The 11,645-nt window shown below is 41.7% G+C and overlaps 4 non-coding genes across 4 annotated transcripts; 2 read left to right on the forward strand and 2 right to left on the reverse strand.

Moving 5' to 3' along the window:
- Positions 1-126: 126 nt before the first annotated feature.
- Positions 127-199, forward strand: trnaf-gaa. Its single transcript has one exon. It is a non-coding gene; the product is annotated as a tRNA-Phe (tRNA).
- Positions 200-1,502: 1,303 nt separating this feature from the next.
- On the reverse strand, positions 1,503-1,585 carry trnal-cag. The gene has a single exon. It is a non-coding gene; the product is annotated as a tRNA-Leu (tRNA).
- A 954-nt stretch (positions 1,586-2,539) lies between these two features.
- Positions 2,540-2,612, reverse strand: trnar-ccu. Its single transcript has one exon. It is a non-coding gene; the product is annotated as a tRNA-Arg (tRNA).
- A 356-nt stretch (positions 2,613-2,968) lies between these two features.
- On the forward strand, positions 2,969-3,051 carry trnal-cag. The gene has a single exon. It is a non-coding gene; the product is annotated as a tRNA-Leu (tRNA).
- The last annotated feature ends 8,594 nt before the right edge of the window (positions 3,052-11,645 follow it).

Raw genomic sequence — 11,645 nt, forward strand, 5'->3', positions numbered from 1 at the left:
GCCTATAGGTAACATTTAATGTACATTCATATGCTAAAATTCATTTTTTAGTGTCAGTATCACTTTAAATTAACACAAATGAACTGGAAGCACTAACAATAGTGTTCAGCTTTGGACATGCTCACAGCCGAAATAGCTCAGTTGGGAGAGCGTTAGACTGAAGATCTAAAGGTCCCTGGTTCGATCCCGGGTTTCGGCAGATTGTTTTTCTGCCACTACACAAAATTGTAACGAGGGAAATTTCTGAAAATGTCTTTGTTATTAATATATGAAATAACATTAAGAAATAAGTTCTTAATTCCCAAACCTTATACATTTAAATAAAAAAAAAAAAAAAGACAGAAATAGCTGTTCTATACTATTAGTCAACAATAAATCATTATCCCCCATATGTAATAAAAGGCACTAAGTTTGCCGAGGAGCAGTAACCCATAGCGACCAATACAAAGTTTGCTTTTAAACAGGTGACCAGGAAATCCTACTTGCTGATTGGTTGCTAAGGGTTACTGCTCCTGGGCAAACTTAGTGCCTTTTATTACATTACCCAACTCCTGGCAGAAATGCAGTCACTTCCACAAGTCCCATTAAAAAAAACAATTCCCTGACTTTAATTAACATATTGTATAACAGATTTATTCATATAAAAAATGTACAGATTAAGTATGACACACAGAAGTGGCTGATGGGAGAATGGAAAATCTGGTTCTGAAAAACCCACTGACTCTGGTGAATATCCGCACTCCAAGGGCCAAAATGTATTTTTATATATTGGGGTGCACAGCTGTAACTTGTATGTAACATGTAACTTGTATATACACATTAATCTGCGAACATGGCACAACCTTGTAAAATCTTTACCTCTTTATTTATAATTAGGGATGCACCGAATCCACTATCTTGGATTAGGCCGAACCCCCGAATCCTTCACAAAAGATTCAGCCGAATACCGAACCTAATCCTAATTTGCATATGCAAATTAGGGGTGGAAGGGGAAAACTCTTTTTACTTCCTTGTTTTGTGACAAAAAGTCATGCGATTTCCCTCCCCACCCCTAATTTGCATATGCAAATTAGGATCCGGTCCGTCCAGGCAGAAGGATTCGGCCGAATCCTGCTTGAAAAGGCAGAATTCTGGCCGAAATCCCAAATCGAATCATGGATTCTGTGCATCCCTATTTATAATACATTGTATAAGAGTCCAATGTTTCTGTCCTCATTAGGACCTTTCTCATCCTTGAGAAAGTTCCTAATGAGGAGCAAAACGTTGGACTCTTATACAATGTATTATTAATGAAGAGGTAAAGATTTTACAAGGGGGTGCCGGTTTGAAGATTCGTATACATTATACATACATATGTATGTCTGATCAAGAGACATATTATAGACTACCCTCACATTATACTTCAGTGTATGAATGCACTTTGTAACAATCTTTAATATAATCAACATTCAAGAACTAACAAAGTACAGAAAGCGCTGTATATATATATATTAAAAGAGAGTTGTCAGAAGTGGGATTCGAACCCACGCCTCCAGAGGAGACTGCGACCTGAACGCAGCGCCTTAGACCGCTCGGCCATCCTGACAAACATACAGAAGTTGCAGCACAGTTATGAGAAGTAGATATGCATTTAAGACTATACTTTTCATTTTAAATCTTTACTTCTTTTTACTGTTCATCTGATTCAGCAGTCATTCTGTCATTCTGCCATTGCACCACACGGTTGAGACGTTTTGCAGCACAGCTAAAATAAATCATGCCTAATTGGTTGTTGCAAATGCCATTCATTCTCATTCAATGTATGCCAGTGTAAAACATTCCACATATTTATAGCCTTATTTCACATTTTATTTCTTTCACTGCGGATTGCGAAAGGACACAGACAAGTATTACATCTCAGTAATAAAGGATTACATTCCAGTCCTGCCTCAGAGACACAGAAGGAAAACTTTGCAGGATTACCATTAAGCAAAGCCACATTACCTCCAGCCTAATCAGCACCTGGTATATATGCTCATAAGAACACACGTAGTTTCAAATGGAGAGGCCTCCGTATATGATCTTGGACTCTAGGCTCCCAGAACACTTTGCTTCTCCCATACGTTCCGTGGAACGTGCTTTTCTGGAGTTTATTACAACGGCGGCTGCTTATAAAAGTACCTCACAGAGAGGTCATATCCAATGAAGCGGCGCCAGGGAGAGCTGGGAACATGGCTTCGACGTTTCACAAGCAAACGACACAGTCTGGTAATTGGGGTCCAAGTTCAGTTATCGAAGCCCTGCGATATCTTGAGACTTCCCACTGTAGTCACATACCTCCAGCGACTTCACATTAGCGCGCCTTTTTTTTCCTCAGCCTATTTAGCGACACTTCCGGGACGGACGCGCAGTTACACGCAATTCCTTCATATATCTCTAGCAAGCAAAAACTTAATGGTGTCGTCATTCCTATCGGAGAAATCAAAGCGTGTAGCTGCCAGAGGCTAAGCCTTTCATAAGATTGGAACGAGCAGTTTAATCGAGTATAAAAGAATCTCCACACCCCAGATGGGACTCGAACCCACAATCCCTGGCTTAGGAGGCCAGTGCCTTATCCATTAGGCCACTGGGGCAGCTGTGAACGTCATCTATCAGTATTTCAGCTCATCTAAATGCGCGTGAAATGGCTCAGAGAACAGACGTGCTGCTTTGTACAGTCATTTGTGGGCGGAAGAGGCAACAGAGGAAGGAGCGCTTAGCAGTTGTTACGTTACGCACGTGCAGGTGACAAGGAAACATGACGCCATAATGGAGCGCAGTGGCCGTGGTATTTTACACGTTCCCTAGAAATGTGAATGCGTTAGTATATTCGGAGGCATCTAGCGCTCTTATAGTAGGCGGCCTGAAACACCATTTACACTAATGAAAACGGAAACCAAACTATAGGAAACAATTACATTTTACTAATAGCAGGAAGGTAATACAAGTAGTCAGGATGGCCGAGCGGTCTAAGGCGCTGCGTTCAGGTCGCAGTCTCCTCTGGAGGCGTGGGTTCGAATCCCACTTCTGACACAACTACTTTTCTTGCCCAAATTCGTCCCTTTTGTTTTACAGGCTATAGCCATTATCATTAAGATGAGGCAGCAATTAGAAAATCGCCTATGTGCATTTATTTTGCACTTAAACCTGCCTGCTGGTTATTTGGAAACACATAACATGTAGCACTGACCTCATATAAGGATTCTCCATAATAAAGATCCATATCTCTATAAGGTCTTCATAAAAACCCAACCTTTTTGAAATCCAACATTCAACTCAGCCCTAACACATTTGGGTGCAGTTAGACTTATTCTGAAGCCAAAGTGTCCTCTGCAGATGCCACGCCAAGGGGCCCCGTGGAATAAAAAAAATGTCCCTCGTATGTGGAACCATATCTTGCTTTAGTTAATCATCAGGTAGAACCCAGTTACATTAAGATTCCCTCTTTCTCCTGGGCCCTTTGAGTTAAGTGGTGTTGTAGAACTACAATTCGCAACTGCACAATCAGGATTTTAGGACACCAATAGAGGACAGGGAACCACTCTTAATCCTCACTAATACATAGGTTACAGTGCTTACAATAGTTACATGCCTTGTGTGACAATGCACTCAGTGCAATATGTTGTAATCTACATGCGTGAAGCTCTGCCAGGGTGCCATGGAATCCTACACACAGACAGGGGGTGTATACAATACACAGGCGGGAGTACATACAATATACAGAGAGGGATGAATATTATTATTATTAACATATATTTATAAAGCGCCGACATATTGTGCAGCACTGTAAAGTATGTGTTTATGCAGCTAAATCACATGAATTACATACATAGAACATATGGAGTTACATACATACATCACAACCAGTACCGGTACAAATTGTGATGAAGGCCCTGTGCAAAAGAGCTTACAATCTAAAGGGAAGGGAATAAGACACAAGGGGGCATATTTATCACAAATTTAGCAGGTTTTAGATGACTAATGGTCGAAGTAGAATTTTTAAAGAGACACTACAGGATACAGTAAATTTCTATATTCAAATTTTTTGCAAATTCGAATAGAATTTGGACTATTCCCTAGTCGAAGTACTCAAAAATAGCTCAAAATTCAAATTTTTTCAATTCGAAAATTCACCTCGACCTTTGATAAATCTGCCCCAAGGTGTGGGAGTGGGCAAGATCAGAATTGGGTGAGAGAGCATGTAGTACTGTATGTGGTATTGCATTTGGTAGTTAAGCAGAGTGAGGGTAGGCTTTTCTAAAGAAGTGCGTTTTAAGAAATCTTTTGAAAGCAGAAAGGTTGGGAGAAAGTGGGAGGAGAGTTCCAGAGGAGGGGTGCAGCCCCTGCAAAGTCTTGAATGCGAGTATGTGAAGAGGTAATGAGAGAAGAGTTGAGTAGCAGGTCAGTAGAGGAGCGTAGTAAGTGGTTGGGTGAGTATCTAGAGAGGAGTTCACAGATGTAGGGTGGGGCAGAGTTATGAAGTGCTTTGAATGTCAGGGTCATTCATTTGAATTTTATTCTGAAAGGTAGCAGAAGCCAGTGTAGGAATTGGCAGAGTGGTGTGGCAGAGGAGGAGCGGTTGCTGAGGTGTATAAGCCTCGCAGCAGTGTTCATTATGGACTGGAGAGGTGTGGAAGGCAGAGAGGGGTGCATGCAATATGATGATAACTAAATGACAGTCTTATGCTAAACAAAAGACATTCTGGAATAAAATATAAAAGAAAAGATCTTGAAGCAACATCCCTTCAGATCCCATGACAATCCAGACAATTAAATCCTATTTCTAAACAGAGTAATAACTGGGGACCTGTCTGCTCCTAAGTCTCACGGTCACAGTTATATGTACAGGGTTTAGGCAGAGGGCACACAGTGTTGACTCCCCACCTCTTTGCCTGCATTTTTTTTGAGAGAAGCAGATCCGCTCTCTAATGCACCTCAGTAAAACTGCACTAAGTACAACTTCCTCCTCCACTTGGCTGCATGAAGCGGAGCCTAACGAGGATCGACAGCAAAATGCTTTGGTTTTTTGGGCTGATCTCCATTTGGCTCCAATTCAAATCTGCTTCCCTCAGCCTGCAAAAAGCCACAGAGGGAGATCAGTGAAGCCAACACGGAGGAAACACTGAGATGGACTAATGAGCCCCCCAGTTCCTAAACTGAACAGGACATTAGTGTAGCAAAAGATTCAAACAATTTTTTTGACTCGGATCAGGCCCAGACTAGCGATCTATACAGTCACTGCTGTGTAGATTGCATTAGACAATCACTATGTAGTGAGCCTAAGAGTTGAATGTAGGGAAAATTCGCATCCAGGATTCGGTTTGTGATTCGGCCTTTTTTAGCAGGATTCGGATTGCACCACATCCAGGATTCGGGATTCGGCCTTTTTTAGCAGGATTCAGATTTGGCCAAATCCTTGTGTCTGGCCAATCCGAATCCTAATTTGCATATGTAAATTAGGAGCAAGTAGGGAAATCACATGACTATTCGTCACAAAAGAAGAATTTTTTCCACTTTTTCCTTTCCCGCCCCTAATTTGCATATGCAAATTAGGGTTCGGCCGAATCTTTCATGCAGGATTCAGCCGAATAGTGGATTCGGTGCATCCCTAATTGAAAGCAATAAAAACGATTGGTGCTGCAGGTATTAGGGCAGAGACACGCTCAGATTCGGGGAGATTAGTTGGCTGGCGACAAATCCCCTCTTCCTCGGGGCGACTAATCTCCCCGAACTGCCTCCCTCTGGCGATTTACATTTCCGAAGGTGCCTGAAGATGCCTCACGAGGAAACTTCGGAAAATGAAGCGCTCAGAGTGCCATCCCGCCAGCGGTTTACATTCTAGCCGGCGGGAAGGCAGTTTGGGAAGATTAGTCACCCCGAGGAAGAGATTTGTCGCCGGGTGACTAATCTCCCTGAATCTGAGCATATGTCTCTGCCCTTAAAGAGCATGGAGGGTGCCTCAGCCAAGCCAAATAATATGGAATGTGCCACTCACATGTATACAAAATATAGCCAGAGAAAAGATGTTGTGTGTGAAGAGAAAGTCATAACAGCATTCTGAATGGAAAATAAAAAGTAAGCAAAGATCATACTTTTCCATTATTGCTGATGGGGAGGAACTTTCTGTGGAATGTATGAACTATAATCCCCTCTGCACATCCAGTCTCTCCCTGGCACACAAACAAGGACACAAAATAGCTGGAAATATTTTATTCATAAGGTCACATTGTTTATAACCGGCAAACCATAATGCTATGCATTAAACACATTAAATACTGAATGCTGCTGCACTGTCCTCAAAATGCTGTACAATATTTATATATTGTCACCCTAAACTTACAATATACACATTTTACATAAAAGTGAAGAGCAGATCAGTTCTATAATTGTAGATGAATTCTGCAGATTCCCAGAGTCCCTTGCGTGTGTGTCCAGGCGATGGGAGGCTCTATAGTCTGTAAAAGGCCACAGCATAGATCACAATACACAGTCTAATGGGTCATTAAAGTGGTAGTTCAGCTTTAGCTTAACTTTCAATATGATGCAATATTCTGGGACAATTTGCAATTGGTCTTCTTCTTTCTTTTTTTACTGTTTTTGAATTTAGCTTTATGTATAGCAGCTCCCCAGTTTAGAATTTCAGCAGCATCTGGTTCCTAGGACTCAATGTACCTTAGTAGCCAGGCAGTGGCTTGAATGAGGGACTGTAATATGAATAGTAGGTGGTTTAGATAAAAAGTTAAAGGAGTAGGAAAGTAGTTAACCACTTGGGGGTGCCAAATGTTAGGCACCCCCAAGTGAATGTTTTTACTTACCTGAAACCCCAGGCCGGTGCTCCTATTAGTGCTTCTCTTATGGCTTCTTCTATCTCCAAATTTACAGCGGCAGACGCATGCGCAGTAGAATGAAAAAGCCGAATTTTTAGCTAAAGTTCGGTTTTTAACTCTAATGGAAATGCGCAGCCGCGGGAAGACAGAAGAAGAGGATCACTCCGTGGTGCTCACTGGTATAACCCCAGGCCGGTGCAGTTTTCTGCTGATAGGAGCACCAGCCCGGGGTTTCAGGTAAGTAAATACATTCACTTGGGGGTGCCTAACATTTGGCACCCACAAGTGATTAACAACTTTCCTTCTCCTTTAAGCAATACAAAGTTGCAATAACTTTGTAGCCTCACAGAGCAATATTTTTTTGCCACCAGGGTCAGTCTGAGAGCTAAAATGAGGCAGAAAAGGAAAAGAACTCAGAAACTATACAAACATTGCTGAGAATTGGCCATACTCTTATCATACTAAAACTAAATGTCAAGATGAACTACCGCTTTAATAAATAATTAAACAGGTATTTATAAATTGGCAACATATGTGGAAGTGCAGTACAATCGGAGGGTTTCACCAAACATGCGCATTCTATACAAGCACTGACTGATACAGGCAAGCTCTGCTCACTAGTCACCTCAGTACAACTTGCAGGGTCTGTTAAAGAAACTACATGCATGAAAATCCAACCACACATTAAATTCCAAATGCATTATTGTTTTGCATGGGAGGGCTGTGCAGAACACTGGGGGGCTAAACAAGGCAAGTGCGGCTGCCTGTAGCAATCTATTATAAGTTCTGATCAGTCTCCTCCAAGTTAGAACATAAGAGCAACAATCTTCAGATCGCTTTACTTAGGGAGGAACTCCATGATGCGTTTAGTGCCAACACGTTGCCATGCGACGAAACGAATGAATGAAAAAACAGGTAGTGAAGGAGAATCACATGTAACTACTAAATGTAGTTCTTACATGCGATTCTCCTTCACTTCGGGTTTCTTCACAACATCCGACATGTCGCATGGCGACGTGCCGGCACCAAACGCATCGTGGAGTTCCTCCCTATCGTGCAGATGTAAGAAGGAGATGATGAAGGCATTACACACATTATTTTTTGCCAAAAAAACCAAAATGCTTAATTAAAAAATGCAAAGGCGAGTTACAGATGGTACTGAACACGTCATACTAGGCAAACAGCAATGGCAAAAACAGCGTTGTACCAACTATGCACCTAGCCCCCCCCCTGCAAAAAAAAAAACTTAAGAGGGGCCCGGCACCAGCAGTAACCTACCTGCCCCCATGCTTGCTTATGCATGCACCCATCTGCTTGCTGGAGGGGCCTGCAAACGTCTAGGAAAGAGAGCTGCTATAGAGAAAGCAGACCATGAAGTCCAGGTCCCCCACAACAGCAGGGTCTGCTTCCTCTAGTTACACTACTGGGTATCAGGGACAATTTTAAGTGTTGCCCCACACAGATTAGGAGATTAGTATCTGTATGGGCAAGGGACAAGACATATGAAATTGGAGCTGGTTTGTTCCTAGGGAACATGCCAGTCAGCATTATGTTTTTTGTGTTATTTGACTTTTTATTCAGCAATCTGGTTGCTAGGGTCCAAATTTCCCAAGTAACCACATATTAATCTGAATAGGAGAGGGCCTGAATAGAAAGATGGGTATTAAAAAGTAACAATGAATCTGGAGCAGGCACTCAAATAAAGGCAATCTTCCATCAAATAGTTGAAATCAAGTAAAAAAGATTTATTGTGTCCTCTGCCTTACGTGTTTCATGTTACAAACACTTCATCAGAGGCTATGATTAAGTGTTTGTAACACAAAACGCGTAAGATTGCCTTAATTTGAGTGCCTGCTCCAGATTCATTTGCAGTTGTCCGCTCCCCATGCTGAGGGCTGAGGGCTCGGGGCGGTGCACCTGGGCCACTTCCCTAATGTGGTGAGTAAAACATTCTACTTTATGGAGACCCCCTCCTTCATCTAATTATAAAGTAACAATAACAATACAACTGTAGCCTTACAGAGCATTTTTTTTTTAGATGGGGTCAGTGAGTCCCATTTGAAAGCTAGAAAGAGTCAGAAGAAGAAGGCAAATCATTTAAAAACTATAAAAAAGAAATAATGAAAACCAATTAAAACGTTGCTTAGAATTGGCAGTTCTATAACATACTAAAAGTTAACTTAAAGGGGGTTGTTCACCTTCCAAACCCTTTTTTTCAATGCAGTTGTTTTTAGATTGTTCCCCAGGAATAAAGACTTTTTTCAACTACTTTCCATTATTTATTTTAATCTGTATCTCCAAAATCTAAGTTTAAAGTGTAATGTCCCTGTCCCTAGTGTTTGAGTCTGGCAGCTCAGTAATTCAGGTACAGACTCTAAACTGTTACAATTTTGCTACATTTACTTGATACATTTCTCAGCAGCATCTCTGGAATATTAGCAACGATTGTATCAATTCTAACAGCTGTCTTTAATGAAAACCAGAGATGGGACAAAGATAAGAAATGTATCAACTAAATGTATTCATTTATAACAGTTTACAGGGTCGACGACCCCCCCTCCAAGAGCTGCTTTAGAAGGTGAAAAAATTACACTTCAATATTAGAAACACGGTCACACATAGAAAATCATTGGACCAGATGGCTTCACTGGCCTATACTATAAGAAACTGACAACCTTACTAAGTCCACACCTCACCGAAATGTTCAATTCGATCAGATCAGGGGAATCCTGTAACGAAGAGTCGCTGAAAGCTCAGCTTTCATTTATCCCCAAACCAAGAAAAGATCATTTAGATTGCTCAAATTACCGACCCATTTCGGTTATGAATATCGACATCAAACTCCTTACAAAAATTCTAGCAGACAGGCTTAACAGGCTCCTCCCTGATCTGATCGAACCAGATCAAACGGGATTTACCCCTAACAGACAAGCCACAGACAACATTAGGAAAACCCTACAGCTCATAGATATATTACATAAAACTAACCAACAGGGGATGCTACTATCTATAGACATACATAAGGCCTTCGACTCTATTTCGTGGGACTATTTGTATTTTATACTAAATAAATGGGGCATCGGACCCTACTTCATTAAGATTATACAGACTCTGTACCATTCCCCCAAGGCAATCCCCAAATGGGGGTCGTACACAGCTGAACCCATTCACATCGAGCGAGGGACGAGACAGGGGTGCCCTCTATCCCCTATACTATTCATTTTGGCCATAGAGCCCTTGGCGGAACTCATCCGACAAGACAAAAATATCTCAGGGATCTCTCAACAAGATCATACTCATAAATTGGGTCTCTATGCCGACGACATTCTAATGACCATAACAAGACCTCTTACTTCCTTACCCAACTTAATCCATTTATTAGACACATTTGGGAAGATTTCCGGACTCACAATAAACCATACTAAATCAGAGGCCCTTAATATCTCATTACCCCATCATACAGTTAAGTTACTACAGCTTAACTTCGATTTCAAATGGCAAGACGTAGCCATCCATTACCTAGGAGTAGATATCCCTCGAGACACCAGCAGGTTGTATCGCCAGAACTACCCTAGATTATGGACAATGACAGAGGAAACCTTACAAAGATGGTCGAAAATGGACCTCTCATGGTTCGGTCGGATCCAGGCATTTAAAATGACACTTTTACCTAAAATTCTCTACTACTTTAGGGCACTACCCGTTCCCGTACCAGAAAATGTCCTTCGAACTATACAAAGGAAGGTTTTCCAATTTATCTGGGCAGACAAACACCCCAGGATTCCTCGACGAACCATGTACAGCCCCAAAACTCAAGGAGGCCTAAATGTCCCCAATCTGCGCTATTATTATGCAGCAGCTCAACTGGTGCCACTTATCCATATGCATGCTACCATACCACCCAAATGGGCTACAATGTTGAAACATCAATTAAACCCGGTCACCCCACAGGCGTTGGTATGGTGTCCCCCTGTATTACGTCCTGACGCCATTGACCCTTCCTTGGCCCACTCCCTCAAAGTTTGGGACAGATATAAACATCCAGCTAAACTTATTTCATCTACACTCCCAGCAGCCCCTATATTGGGGAATCCATCCTTCCCCCCTGGCTTATCGGCTAAACCATTCCACAGGTGGTCATCCAACGGCTTCCGATATATATATCATTTCTATTCCATCTCGGGACTCAAAAGTTGGTCCTCTATACAGGAATCTTTCCATTTCCCATTGTCTGAACAGTTCAGATACCGGCAGATATGCCATTTTCTCCATTCGCACAACAAAGAAAAAATATCCTTGACTACTACCTACTTTGAAAATGCCTGTATTAAATATCCATACTCACGAGGATTGATTTCCTATCTATATCGTCTCCTGCTAGATATGGACTCCCAGGTCCCCTTGTCATATACGACAGCTTGGGATAAAGATCTCAATGTTACCATTGACAAGGAAACCTGGGACAAGATTTGGGAAACTACAGCCCACTGTTCCAGAAATGTCTCGTTACTAGAAACTGCCTATAAAGTCCTTACTCGATGGTACATGGTCCCGACTCGTTTACATAAAATTAATCCTCAATTTAGCCAGGATTGTTTTAGGGGCTGTGGTCAGAGTGGGACCGTCATGCATATTTGGTGGACCTGCCCTCATGTTCATAGATTCTGGATTCGGATCTATACTATTATATATTCAGTGACACGGGTTAATCTTAAGAAAGATCCGATTCAGGCTTTATTGAACCAGAAGATCTCCAATGTTCATAGTAATACAAAGTCCCTAATTACTTTTATGTTCCTT

The sequence above is a fragment of the Xenopus laevis genome, chromosome 7S (assembly GCF_017654675.1).
Source record: "Xenopus laevis strain J_2021 chromosome 7S, Xenopus_laevis_v10.1, whole genome shotgun sequence".
NCBI lineage: Eukaryota > Metazoa > Chordata > Amphibia > Anura > Pipidae > Xenopus > Xenopus laevis.